This window comes from Heliangelus exortis, chromosome 20, assembly GCF_036169615.1.
Source record: "Heliangelus exortis chromosome 20, bHelExo1.hap1, whole genome shotgun sequence".
Classification (NCBI taxonomy): domain Eukaryota; kingdom Metazoa; phylum Chordata; class Aves; order Apodiformes; family Trochilidae; genus Heliangelus; species Heliangelus exortis.
In genome coordinates this window covers 11,506,084-11,520,659 of record NC_092441.1, presented here as the reverse complement: position 1 = coordinate 11,520,659, position 14,576 = coordinate 11,506,084, and the positions used below count along the sequence as shown (strand labels likewise).

Below are 14,576 nucleotides of genomic sequence, written 5' to 3'. Positions count from 1 at the left end.
AATGCAGTTATTCCTATTAAGTTGATACAATGCAACCTTTCACATATGTTCTCTGCTACCTTTTTACTTTACATGTCTGTAACATAGCTAGAGACTGTATTTATTGGGGACCGGAACATCTACAGAGCCCTTGATAAAATTATTAATAGGTCCCCATAAAAAGGAATTTTTATTCCTTGTAGATACTGGAGCTGAAAAAGCTACTATACAGAAATTACCTGAAGGAATAAAGAGAGGAAAGAATTATATGTCAGTTATTGGAGCAAAAGGAGAACCTTCTAAAGTGCCAATCCTGGAAGATGTGGAAATAGAAACAGAGAATACAATTTGCTTGCATAATTTGCTTTTGCTCCCAGAAGCAGAGTATAACCTACTTGGGAGAGGCTTGATCTTAAAATTGAAAGTAAATATTCAAAGTGATGGAGAAAAATTGAACATTAATTTATGTACCTTGACTGAAGCAGATGAGGAGTCAATGGATCCATCCATACGGTATAAAGAAGGAGAAATTGGAAAAATAAATATGGATCCAATAGAAGTTCAGATAACTGATCCACATCATCCAATCAGGATCAAACAATATCCTATTTCAATGGAAGGAAGAAAAGGATTAAACAAGGATTTAGAACAAGGGGCTTTGGAACCTTGCATGTCCCCGCATCATACACCAACACTGCCTGTAAAGAAATCTGATGGAACATACCGGATGGTGCAGGATTTAAGGGCAGTAAAGCAGAGGGTCAACACCAAATTTCCAGTGGTGGCAAATCCTTATACTTTATTAAGCCACATTTCTCCCGAATATATTTGGTATCGCGTAATAGATTTAAAAGATGCCTTTTGGGCTTGTCCCTTACACGACAAGTCTAGAGATTATTTTGCTTTTGAGTGGGAGGATCCATCGACAGGGAGAAGGCAGCAGTTAAGGTGGGCTGTGTTACCGCAGGGATTTACAGAGTCACCTAATTTATTTGGGCAGGCTTTGGAGAAGCTGTTGCAAGATTTTGAATGTGAAATTGTTACAATATGTGGATGATTTATTGATAGCCGGGGAAACTGAAAGAGAAACTCGGGAAGTTACTATCCGATTATTAAACTTCCTGGGGAAAAAGGGACTAAAAGTGTCAAAGTCAAAATTGCAATTTGTGGAGCAGGAGGTAAAGTATTTAGGACATTGGCTAAGCAAAGGTCAGAAGAAACTGGATCCCGATAGGGTATCAGGAATACTTGCTCTGAGACCCCCAACAACCAAAAAGGAAGTTAGACAATTATTGGGATATTGCAGACCATGGATTGAGAGTTATAGTGAAAAGGTGAAATTTTTATATGAGAAGTTGACAAATAATGAAATCAGATGGTCAGGAGAAGATGATCAGAAATTAGAGGAAATAAAAAGAACATTAGTACAAGCTCCAGTATTGAGCCTCCCCAACCTGGAAAAAACATTTTTTCTTATTTGTCAACGTATCCAATCAGACAGCTTATGGTGTGCTTACTCAAGATTGGGCAGGAATAAAAAAGCCTGTGAGATACTGTTCAAAATTATTAGACCCCGTAAGTAGGGGGTGGCCAGCCTGTTTACAGGCTTTGGTGGCCACTGCATTGCTTATAGAAGAAGCACGAAAAATTACCTTTAGTTCACCACTGAAAGTATACCCCCCCCCTCCCCTAATGTTAGGGGTGTCCTACAGCAGAAGGCAGAAAAATGGCTGACAGATAGCCGGCTTCTTAAATACGAAACCATACTGATAGATTCTCCTAGTTTGGAACTTAAAAGAACTTCAGCGCAGAGCCCGGCACAATTTTTGTTTGGTGAACCTGAAGGAGAATTGCAACACAGCTGTTTGGATGTAATAGAAACGCAGACTAAAGTGAGACCAGATCTAACTGACACAGAATTAAGGGAGGGCGAGAAACTATTTATAGATGGATCCTCTCGAGTAAATGAAGGGAAAAGAAAATCAGGATATGCAATCATTAATAAAGATCTGAAAGTGATAGAATCCGGACCTCTGAGTCCACCGTGGTCCGCACAGGCATGTGAACTGTATGCCCTCTATAGAGCTCTTGAGTTATTAAAAGGGAAGGAAGGAACAATATTCACAGATTCTAAATATGCATACGGCATAGTCCATACGTTTGGAAGAATCTGGGAGGAAAGAGGCCTCACAAATACTCAAGGAAATGATTTAGTGCATCAAGAACTAATAATTAAAATTTTAAAGGCAGTAAGAGAACCAAAAGAGATTGCAATAGTACATATTAGAGGACATCAAAAAGGATTAGGACACCATGTTAGAGGAAACAAATTGGCAGACAAAGAAGCTCGAGAAGCAGCTTTGAGAAAATGGAGTGTTCAAAGTAATATTTTACAGAATAAGAAGGATTTGGTAAACAATAAAGAGGAAGAAATAAAGAAATTCACTCCCGAGGAAATGGAAAAACTTGAAAAGATTGGAGCTAAATTTGAGCAGGGAAAATGGACACTGCCGGACGACAGAGAAATGTTACTTAAAATGTTACCTAAAAACCCAATGTTGGCAGAGTAATTCAGTTGGCTGTAAGTTATGGACATTTCAGTGGGTCTGCAACAGTTAAATGAGGAGTGTTTGTGGAACAGGGACAACTGCATGACTATTTTTTGCTCTCTGGTCACTCTGGTTCTGGATCCAGTTTTGGAATGCTGGAGGGTGCCATAAATGGCAGCGTAGGTGCAGTGGAGGGCACAGTCTGTTGGTTTGAACACAGAGTGTGTAAGCTGTGTCGGTGTACCTGATGGTTTCTAGGAGTGTGTTTGTGTGGCATATGAGCAGATGTGACCTTCTGGAACTGTTGTCGTGCTGTGTTGTGCTGTGGAACTGCTGGCACGTTCAATCTCTCCCTCTGAATTGTGCTTTGGAGGAGAAGTGTATTTGTGTCTCTTCTCCAAGTGGATGGTGAGCTAAGGGGATATTTCTCCCTGAATAAACCTGAAGTTAAGCCATTCTTTGTCTGTTGAGTTCCAAACACTGCTCAAGCCTTTGGAACATCCTGGCTATGGTATTTAAAGGAAAAAGGATTTGATTGGAGCAAGCCTTGGGTTAGGAAAAGGAAGGGATTAAAGGCTTTTGCTGGTTAAAATAGTAATAATTGAGATGTCATTTAAAGTGTGAGGTTCAGATGAGATGTGTCTGCATTTCTTCCCTTAACAGGGCCAAACTGTCGAGCCTGATCCCAGAGTTAGAAAGAGCACGGGAATTCCAAGGAGTTTCATGCTGGAGGTAAAAGATCCCAATACAAAGGAAGCTCTGCTGACAAGAATGGGGAAATATGCAATACCAGATCTTAATGCAGAAGTATGGAACTAACTGAACTGACCAAAAAGTGAACAAGAGAAACCATGGGGAAGCATTGGAGTGCCAAAGCAACCAAAAAAAGTAGTTAAATATAAATACCTGTATTTAAGAAGGCTTACATGAGGTGAGCAGAATTCCATCTCTTACTTCCTTTGATGAAATCCAAAGCTTGGAAAATTTTTCCGTGTACCTGTCTTTAACTTTTGTGGTTTTCCTTCCCCACCCTGCCTCCAGGGAAGCATATGCCAGAGGAAAGAAGGAAAAGCCCTCCTCCTCCTCCTCTGATGATGATGATCCCATACCTGATGAGTTCTTGTGTCCTATTTTCAAAGCCCTACTGACTGACGCAGCTTTTATTCCCTGCTGTGGGAACAGTTATTGTGAGGAATGTAAGTGTTCCTTGCATGTTTTTATTTCAAAACAATCACATTTGATCTTTTGGGAGCAGAAACAGGGGATAACAAAGTTGCTTTGTTTCCAGTTCTCTTTCATCCTGAAGTCTATCCTGAAGGATGCTTCTTATGGAAAGGGGAAAAGAAGCAGAAAGCTCTTTTCCCTTTTTCTGTGTCTGGTTAAATGCCCTTTGCACACAGAAGGAGGAGTATGAGCAGAGTGTGTAATTGTGCAGGTGCTGACAGTCTTAGATATCAAACTGTTTTGTCCACAGCCCTTTCTCTTCTATCAGACTACTCTGGTGATTTACTGCTGACTCGAAAAAACCAAAACCACCACTATTTGAATATTTAAATAATTAAATATTTAATCCTTCAGACTGGAGCCTGAGGATGGAGGAATATCAACTCTTTAGGAAGGACAGGAGGGGGTGACACCCTCTACATCACTGACCAGCTGGGCTCCATGGAGCTAGAAATAGAGAAATAGATAAAACTAAGACACCATTCTCTCCAGCTGAGAGAAAGCAAATTGGCAATTTGAGATGACTAAACTGAAAAAACTTAGAATTGTCATAAATCAACAGCACTGACTTTTCCAATCATTTGTTTTGGCCTTATTCAATGTAGCCTTGTGTAAGGAGATGTAAACTCTTCCCTTTCAGCTTTTTACAGAGAGACTTTTCTCACAAACAGTTTATGTAAAAGCCATCATGTTACCTGGGGTAAGCACTTGTTGGACTGGAGCACCAGGAGAAACCTCTGCTAACAGGCTGGGCAGGTATGTTCCTCAGACTCTAGTAATGCTCTTCTAATACCTGTGTGGAATTAGAATTATCAAAATGGTTTTTAAAGAAAGGAGGGAAATTTTGGAGTTCTAATCACTCCAAAAAATACACATATGGTTAAAGGGTGAGTAAGATCTTGGGTGGAGAGCATGAGGATAAAAATGTTCAATAGTGTAAAAAAAAATTTCTAGTATGTACCAAATAACCACACAGTCTTGGTATTTCACTGTTGTAACATCTGAAGGTGGGGTTAGGCTGTGCCTTGACCTTTTATCTAGTCTTTTTCCCACTGTCCATTAGAGTTGAAGTCACAAACCTCAAGGGAATAAAACAGTGATCAGGAAAACATTCTGAGTTCTGAAGGATTAAATATTTAACTATTTAAATATTCAAATAGTGGTGGTTTTGGTTTTTTCGAGTCAGCAGTAAATCACCAGAGTAGTCTGATAGAAGAGAAAGGGCTGTGGACAAAACAGTTTGATATCTAAGACTGTCAGCACCTGCACAATTACACACTCTGCTCATACTCCTCCTTCTGTGTGCAAAGGGCATTTAACCAGACACAGAAAAAGGGAAAAGAGCTTTCTGCTTCTTTTCCCCTTTCTGTAAGAAGCATCCTTCAGGATAGACTTCAGGATGAAAGAGAACTGGAAACAAAGCAACTTTGTTATCTCCTGTTTCTGCTCCCAAAAGATCAGATGTGATTGTTCTGAATAAACAAAAATGCAAGGAACACTTACATTCCTCACAATAACTGTTCCCACAGCAGGGAATAAAAGCTGCGTCAGTCAGTAGGGCTTTGAAAATAGGACACAAGAACTCATCAGGTATGGGATCATCATCATCAGAGGAGGAGGAGGATGGCTCTTTGGATAAATAGAAATGCTTTTCCTTCTTTCCTCTGGCATATGGTTCCCTGTAGGCAGTGGGGAAGGAAAAAGAAAAAAGTTAAAGATGGGCACAAGGAACAATTTTCCAAGCTTTGGATTTTATCAAAAGAAGTAAGAGATGGAATATTGGGGTGGAATTTTAAAGTGGAAAGCCCAGTATCTCTCAGCCCAGGAGACCGTATTTCTTGTTTGAACCTAGGACACATTGCTGGTTCATGATCAACTTGGTGCCCACCAGGATCCCTCCCAGCCTGTGCTGAAGGTACAGAGAGGATCCAAGGTTGTGTCGTTAGACACAGACTGTTTAAGCTGGCAGACTACAGGGCATGAAGAAGCAATAGTGGAGGGGCTGGGACAACTGAAAAGCTATTAGACAACGTTTTCTGTGAGAAATGATAGAAATGAGGGACAGGCATCAGTGACAATGTTGACATTCAGCAAAAAAAGCAAAACAATTACCAAATGGGCCACTGAGACGTTTCACTTCACTGCTTGATAGGAGCTGGAAATACATCAAGAGTAAATTCACTGAAGAGATTTTTTTGTTGGTGGTGGTTTTCACAGCTGAATCAGAATCAGAAATGCACTGAACAGGCAGCTGAAAGAAACTAGACCCCCAAGTTGCCTACAAACAGGACTGCGTGGGGATACCAGATTTGGAATAAACTAGGTTTGATATTAAACAATGTCTTTCTTCCAGTAACAAAAGTGAGAATTTTGGTCCCTTGTAACAGGCACTGAAATAAATTTGAGGCTCTCCAAGCAAATGTAACCGAATTAATGACTTTTATTAATTACAATATAACAAGGATTAGGCAAGATACCCAGCGCTGGACGACAGGGAAGTCCCGCTCTTCCTCCTGTCCACCCCACCAAAGTCCACCCCTTTGCCTTATATACTCTGTCTTCCTTGTCCTTCTCGAGTTTTCTCCGAAGTTCTCTGCGCATGCGTGACTTGTTGCTAGGTTGAAGCTCTCCTGTCTTCCTCAGGCATCTTCTCTCACATGCTAAAAGTTTCTTAACACTTCAAAACTCTCTAAAATTTAAAAGACACTTTAACCACGTTTTACATAGAAACAAGGACATATCTTTTAATACATTTTTACATATAATTTCAACAAGAACACAGTTGTCTTTTCCCTATTCATGGCCAAAATAAATCAGGAACACATTCCAGCATATATTCTATCACAATCCCCCCTTTCTCTTATCCTGATTTATTTTGATCGTATCTTTGCAACTCTCTTTCAGCTAATTCCATCACTTCAGCCTGTTCCTCATCAGGTACCTGGTAATATTTAGTTCTAATAAGCATCAGATGTGCTGCTTCTAACCTATTTTTAACCATAACAATTAGTTTGTTAAATATACAAGGCCCAAAGGTAAGTGTAAACAATAACAAAAGTAATGGTCCTGCAATAGTAGACAACAGAGTGGTAAGCCATGGAGACTGATTAAACCAGCTTTCATACCAACTTTGGTGTGACTCCCTTTCCCTCCTGCGTTGGTCCAATCTCTTTCGCAATTCACTCATAGTGTCAATTGCTACTCCAGTGTGATCTGCGTAGGAGCAACATTCCTCCTTTAATGCTACACAAAGACCCCCCTGTTGTAATAGTAATAAATCCAGACCCCTACGATTCTGTAATACAACTTCCGATAATGATCTGACAGATTTTACCAATCCATCAATCGCTTGTTCTATTTTACCTATATCTTCGTCTACAGAGATTCGCAATGCTCTAAATTCTTTTTGTTGATTAATCAATGAGGCAATTCCTGTTCCGGCACCCACCCCTCCTATAGTTAAAAGTGTTGCTATAGTAAGGGCGGTAACTGGCTCTCTTTTCTCAAGATGGTGTTCTGGGGTCATGTGCTTTTCCAAAATATATTCCTTTGGATGATAAGTGATTTTTGGTATAATAGCAACCTGAATGCAATAATCATGGGTATAGTTAAAAATTTTTAATGACAAACAGGGGGTAAGTCCTATACTGTGACATACCCATCGAGTATTAGGTGCTGGAAGCAGCCAATCTGCTTGTTGCTTATGTCCTGGATTCAATGTAGTATGATTGCACAGGTGCTCCTTGTTCTTAGGTACTGTGCCGATACATCGTCCCTGTCCCGTTACTTGAGAGAGAGTTATCCCCTGAATATTTTCCCTATTGATTTTCCAAAGACATTCTCTTGGATTTGTTCCATTTATCCTTTTCCCTTTAGCTGTCACCCCAAGAGCTTCATAAAAAGGAGGTCGAATATTGTAGCACAACCAGCAATCCTTTGCTAACGTAGGATTGGTTTTGTTTAGTAAATTGTAGCTGGCTTGCATAATTCTCCAAAGGGAACCATAGCTGGAACGCTTATCAATTTCATCTGCCGTTTCATTATTTGTTTGGGAAATGCCTGATCTCCTTCCCAGTGTTTTTAGTGAGCGATTGTCCACCTTGACCTCAGGATTAGGGTCCCCTAATCCTGGATTAGGGCCTATAAGTTCCGGCCCTTTTGAAACAGATTCCTTTTTTATGAGAAAATGACCACCCCTATCGGTACCCGGTTCCCACAACCTAGCTCCCCAAGTCTTTCCCACTATCCATCCCAAATCTTCTGGTTGGGTGACGTTAATATAAATCCATTGGCAGCTTCCTCCTTTAACAATACTCCCTCCAGAACGCTCTGGAGGGTGACAGCCATGGGGACCCCATCCTACCCTTAAAAATCTATCTGGATTATCCACCCGCCAATCCGAAGCAACGGTTTCACAACCCCAGTAAGCACAATAATAGTGTCCAGGATAATTGCAATATCCTTTGCCTGGATTTGAGCTGGGACAAAAATAGAAACCTAATAAATTCAAGCAAGGCTGTGTTTGCACAATATCACATAGATAACTAGTAAAGCTAGGACCACCAGGAGTAATCTTTGTTTGAAGTACTTTCTGATCTTCCCATCGTATCAAGGACCACTTAAATGGTTGGTGAGGCATGTGTATGTCAGCCTTTGCTACTCCTATCATGACGAAATAAAGTAAGGTTAAGGCGGTTAGGGGTTTAAAACAAGTATAACATAACAGGGTAAACCGAAATGTCATTGTTTCAAACATTGGAATAACAATTTCACAGTCTGCTCAATCACCAGTTCCTAGCCCACATTCTTTACAATGTTTCAACATCCGAATTATATTTCTTTAAATGGCATTTTCTCCTCCAGAGTCACAGCAAACATACCTATAATAGAACACAGTGAGCAGAGTGAGCAGAAAGAGAAACAGGGAAATAAATTTTGGTTCGTATTATATGCCAATCACAATAAAATCAGAAGGGGCGATCTTGAGATAAGTATTCCCATGCACTCTACCTCCCTACCGGTTACGCACTGTTTCCGCTGTAAGAGTTCTTGTCTCCACACATATTATCCTTCTGTCTTACTCGTCAACTCGGTTGCGTCGAGCTACGAGGAAAGAAAATTCTTCTCGACAGCAAGGATATTCTTCAGGAGTCCTCTAGGAAATCAAAGTGCCATAATTGTTAATAGGGTTAGTACATGCAGGCAATAGTTCTTTATTTCAAAGCTCAAGCATTCATCCTCCTTCTGTTATTTATTTCCATCTATACCTTCGTCGTTGTAATTTGAATTTTAATTCTCCCGGATTTCCATCTATCTGCCACTCTGGTCCTGGTTCCTCCACTGGTCCTTTGATTCTACTAGCATGTGTCCATCCCTTTTCAGCTGTTCTAACTGCAGTCTCAGTAGTTAACAACACAAGGTAAGGACCTTCCCATTGTGGTCTTAATGTTGTCTCTTTCCATGCCCTGATCAAAACCCAATCACCTGGTTTTACATGATGCAATTTTAGGTCTAATGGTGGTCTCTGGGCTAAAATTCCCCTTTTCCATAACTCTTCCCTATATTTCATTAATGTTGTCAAATATACATTCATATTTCTATCTGTAATCATAGGATGATCTTGTGGTTCTCCCATATTATAGGGCATTCCATACAGCATTTCAAACGGTGATATTCCCATATCAGTACGAGGTTGTGTTCTAATGTTTAGTAATGCTAGGGGCAAACATTGTATCCATGACATACGAGTCTCTAACATAAGCTTTGTTAATTGTTTCTTAATCTCTCTATTCATTCTTTCCACTCTACCAGAACTCTGCGGATGCCAAGGAGTATGATGATCCCACTGTATTCCCATTGCTTTAGTAAGATCAGTTAAAATTCTGGATACAAAGTGGGGACCTCTATCCGAATCAATTGTTTCTACCACTCCATATCGTGGGATAATTTGTTCTAAAAGAATTTTAATCACCACTCGTGCTGTACCTCTTGCTGTAGGGAAAGCCTCCACATAATGGGTCAAATGATCTACCATTACTAATAGGTACCGGTATCTCCCAACCTTAGGTAATTCTGTAAAATCAATTTGGATGTTTGCGAATGGTCTGCGTGCTGCCGGTCGGCCTCCTTGCGGGGGTTGTCTAAGGTGGCGACTATTCACTTGTAAACAGATAGCACATCCTTTTACTACCTGTTTTGCCAAATCATCTGCCCCTATACACATATATTTAGTAGCAAACTGATCCACCAGTCCCCGTGCTCCCCAATGAGTTACACTATGGATCCTTCTCATAATTTCAATGGCTACAGATTTTGGCACAACAGTTCTATTATCGTCTGGGAGAGTCCATTTCCCTTGGGAATTTTCTCGTAGTCCCATTGCTTCCATCTTTTGTTTCTCTGCAATAGTGAAGCTGTAAAGTTTCCACGTATGCTCTGAAGGTGACAGAGGTTTTGCTCTGGGACTCATCCTTGGTACTTGTACTGGAAGGGACGCGGCTCTTTTGGCTTCTTGATCTGCTGCATTATTCCCTCTACTTTTAAAATCCAGCCCCCTTTGATGACCTTTCAAATGTACAATCGCAATTTTCTCTGGACCTCTTAAAGCCCGTAAGACATCTTTAATCAATTCTCGATGTATTAAATTCTTTCCTTGTGAGTTTATTAATCCTCTCTCCTCCCATATTTTACCAAAGGTATGGACTACTCCATAAGCATACTTAGAGTCAGTATAAATAGTGCCAATCTTGTTACGCAAAAGCTGTAGGGCTCGTAATACAGCATAGAGTTCACACGCCTGCGCCGACCAGGAATGGTGCAGGGGTCCTGACTCAATAACTATTAATTCCTCTCCTCCAATAATAGCATACCCTGACACTCTTTTTCCGTTTATAACACGAGAAGAGCCATCTACGAACAATTTATCCCCTTCGTCCAATTCCTCTTCCTCTAAATCTGGTCTAATCTTTGTCTGTTCCTCGATGGTCACCAAACAATCATGCATCTTACTAACATCCTCAGGTACTCCATATAAAAATTCTGCTAAATTTTGTAAATTCGTAACCTCTAAGGATAACTTTGGAGAATCTAACAAAATTCCTTCATATTTTAAGAGTCTAGCATCTGTAATCCACTTGTCAGCTTTCTGTTGCAAAATTCCTCTGATGTTATGAGGGGAAAGTACTTTAAGTTCCCCATTGAGAGTGATTTTATTGGCTTCTTCCACAAGCAAGGCACACGCCACAATTGCCTGTAAACAAGTAGGCCATCCTTTGCTGACAGGATCTAATAATTTAGACAAATATCCTACAGGTTTCTTCTTCCCTGCCCAATCTTGGGTTAATACACCATAAGCAGTACCTGCTTCTGTATTTACAAACAGATAAAATGGTCGTTTTAAATCTGGTAAGTTAAGAACAGGGGCATTTATCAAATCATGTTGTAACCCCCTTAAATTTTTCTCATCACTTTCACTCCATTTTAATAGTCCATCCTGTCCTAATTTTTCATATAAAAACTTAACCTTGGCACTATAATTCTCAATCCATTGTCTACAATATCCGACTAAACCTAAAAGCTGTCTAACTTGCCTTTTGCTTCTGGGGGGTGGCATAGAAAGAATACCTTGTACTCTTTCAGGATCTATCTTCTTTTCTCCCTTCTTTAAATAATGCCCCAAATATTTTACTTCCTCCTCAACAAACTGTAATTTTGCCTTTGACACTTTCAACCCTTTTGCACTCAAGAAATTCAACAACTTGATACTTTCAGTACGGACCTCATCCTCAGTTTCCCCAGCCAAAAGTAAATCATCTACATACTGAATGAGAACTACTGTCTCCATCGTTTGATATTCTTGTAAAATTTGCTCTAGAGCTTGACCAAATAAGTTTGGGGATTCTGTAAACCCCTGGGGAAGAACAGTCCACCTCAATTGTTGTCTTCTATGTGTAACTGGATCCTCCCATTCAAAAGCAAAATAATCTCTACATCTTTCATCTAAAGGACATGTCCAAAACGCATCTTTGAGATCTATAACACTGTAATACTGCTTCTCAGGTCCCAGCCGGCTCAGCAAAGTATAGGGATTTGCTACCACTGGGAAGCGGGCTACTGTTCTTTTATTTATTTCCCTTAAATCATGGACCAACCGATATGACCCGTCCGCCTTCTTTACGGGCAGAATGGGAGTATTAAAAGGGGACATACAAGGTTCCAAAAGTCCTTTATCCAATAACCTGTCTATCTCTGGCTTTAACCCCGCTCTCCCTTCAGGGGAAATAGGATATTGTTTAATTCTTACTGGCACCTCAGGTTCTTTAATGGTAACCATAAAAGGAATTATATCAAGCTTTCCTATACTATCGGGGGTATACCATACTTCCGGATTGATTTTTGCCTCATCTGCCAACCTTAAAGGACAAAGCTTTATCTGTATTTCTTTATTCACTATCTCTATATTAATACCTAGCTCTATAATCAAATCCCTTCCCAATAAATTAAAATCTGCTTCCGGAACTAACAGAAAGCTCCCTATTTTAATTTTACCATTAGCCTCTATCAGAACATATTTAACTATTGGAACCTCAAAGGGCTCCCCTTTAGCCCCTACCACTTGGGCAGTTTCTTTAGAGACATTACAACCCCCAGGCAATTTCTGAACAGTTGATCGTTCTGCTCCAGTATCTACCAAAAATGCAACTTCCTCTTGCTGAGGACCTATTTTAAGTTTTATCAAGGGCTCTCGATGTTTTCGTGTCCCCAGCAGATAGAGCCCCTGACCCCCCTAATCTTCCTTAAAGATTCTTTCATCCTTCAATCTTTTCCTGCATTCCCGTCGGAAATGCCCCTTACCCCCACAATAAAAACACACACTTTCTCTCCTTTCTATCCGGGGAGTTCGTCCTTCATTCCTCTGGTCCCTCGGTTCTGTTTTGAAAAACGTTTCGGGCCTCCCGGGCCTCCCTGTCTCCCTGACTGCTGCTACCATCATCCGTACTTGTCTTCGATGATTTTCTTCGTCCCTCCTAACATATACCTTCTGAGCTTCCCGCAGCAACTCATCCAAACCCCTGTCTTGCCAGTTCTCTATCTTTTCTAATTTCTTTCGGATATCATCCCATGATTTGGCCACAAACTGTGTTTTTAACAAAGCCTGCCCCAACTGATTTTCTGGGTCTAACCCAGAATACATTTGCAAATTTTTCCTCAGGCGTTCTAGCCACTCAGTAGGAGTTTCATCCTTCCTCTGTCTCTCGTTGAACGCCTTATTAATATTTTGTCCCCTAGGCACTGCCTCCCGAATTCCCTGTATTATAATTCCCCTTAAGTCCTGCATATTAACCCGATGGTCCTGTTGTTGATGGTTCCAATTTGGATCCTGTAATGGCCATTTAGTATCCGCTAAAGGACCTTGAACATGTTGTGCATCCCAAATTCGCGTCCCTGCCCGTCTGATCATATTTCGTTCTTCGGAGGTAAACAAAATATTCAATATAGCTTGTAACTCTCCCCACGTATAAATGCTGGGTCCTAAAAACTGATCTAATTTCTCTGCTACTCCCAGGGGGTCTTCTAAAAGATTCCCCATTTCTTTCTTAAATTCCCGCACATCACCCGTACTTAGAGGAACTGATACAAAACCTATAACGGGATTTGGACCTGGACCTCCAATAGGCATTTCCCTAAGTGGGTACAAATTATGCTGTTGTTTCTGAGCCCGTTTCCGGGTTATGGGCCCTTGTACCTCACTAACAGATTCAGGATGGTTTTCTACGGGGGGTAGTGCATTAGGGGGTGAGGGGTTATCCAGAGGGGGTACATATGGGGGAGGAATTAATGAGGCCTCTTCTTCCTCCCTATTCTTCCCTTTCTTTTTCTCATTTAAAGGAAGCAAGAGAGCAGGTTCCGTACTGCCTGGTCTAGTTAGCCACACACTCGCATAATCACTCTCTTCCTGACTGAAAGGGGCTTTACCGTTTACCCATAAATTTAGCTTCTGCTTTACCCAATCCTCTGAGGACCCAAACATGGGCCAAGAGACATTCTGAAATATCTCCTTCCCTCCCCACACTGTCACGCAATAACAAATCATTTTTGCCCTATCTTTATTTTCTGTATTGGGATAAAGTTTCCAATTATCTAACATAAATCCCAACGGACTATCCCGAGGTACTGGTGGAATTTTTGTGGATTTTTGGGGCTTACTCTTTTTCTGTCCCATCTTCCGGGGCGACTCCAATCAGCAGTATATCACTCGCTTCCCCTTGTTCGTGGCTCACGCCCTCGCGGGCAATGAGAACCGCACTACTGAGGGTCCGCACTCGCTTGGGGAATCCGAGCTGCCGGTTCCCCTCTCACACACACACACCACTCACTGCGCCTCCGGGATACCTGACCCAAACCGGACGGATCCCCTTCGCAAATACTCACGCGTCCCGCGTCTTCGTCCGGATCTTTGTGCACAAAGTTTACAGGGTCTACCGGCCCCCTTTTGCCTAATTCCTTGAATTTAGGTTCGTCGGTGCAACCGGGACAGGAGTTGGATTACCAGGGCCGCCAAATAACAGGCGGGGGCTCCCTTCCCTGGTAGGACCAAGAATCCGGTCCGGGGTTGCATCCGAGTCACGGCACCAAATTGAAATAAATTTGAGGCTCTCCAAGCAAATGTAACCGAATTAATGACTTTTATTAATTACAATATAACAAGGATTAGGCAAGATACCCAGCGCTGGACGACAGGGAAGTCCCGCTCTTCCTCCTGTCCACCCCACCAAAGTCCACCCCTTTGCCTTATATACTCTGTCTTCCTTGTCCTTCTCGAGT

The 14,576-nt window shown here is 41.3% G+C and overlaps 1 long non-coding RNA gene across 1 annotated transcript; it reads right to left on the bottom strand.

Annotated features, from left to right (window-relative positions):
- Positions 1–4,267: 4,267 nt before the first annotated feature.
- LOC139805506 (uncharacterized) lies at positions 4,268–6,136 on the bottom strand. The gene is made up of 3 exons (XR_011729845.1): positions 5,865–6,136; positions 5,256–5,431; positions 4,268–4,545 (listed from the first exon to the last, which is right to left on the bottom strand). It is a non-coding gene; the product is annotated as an uncharacterized lncRNA (long non-coding RNA).
- Positions 6,137–14,576: the final 8,440 nt, after the last annotated feature.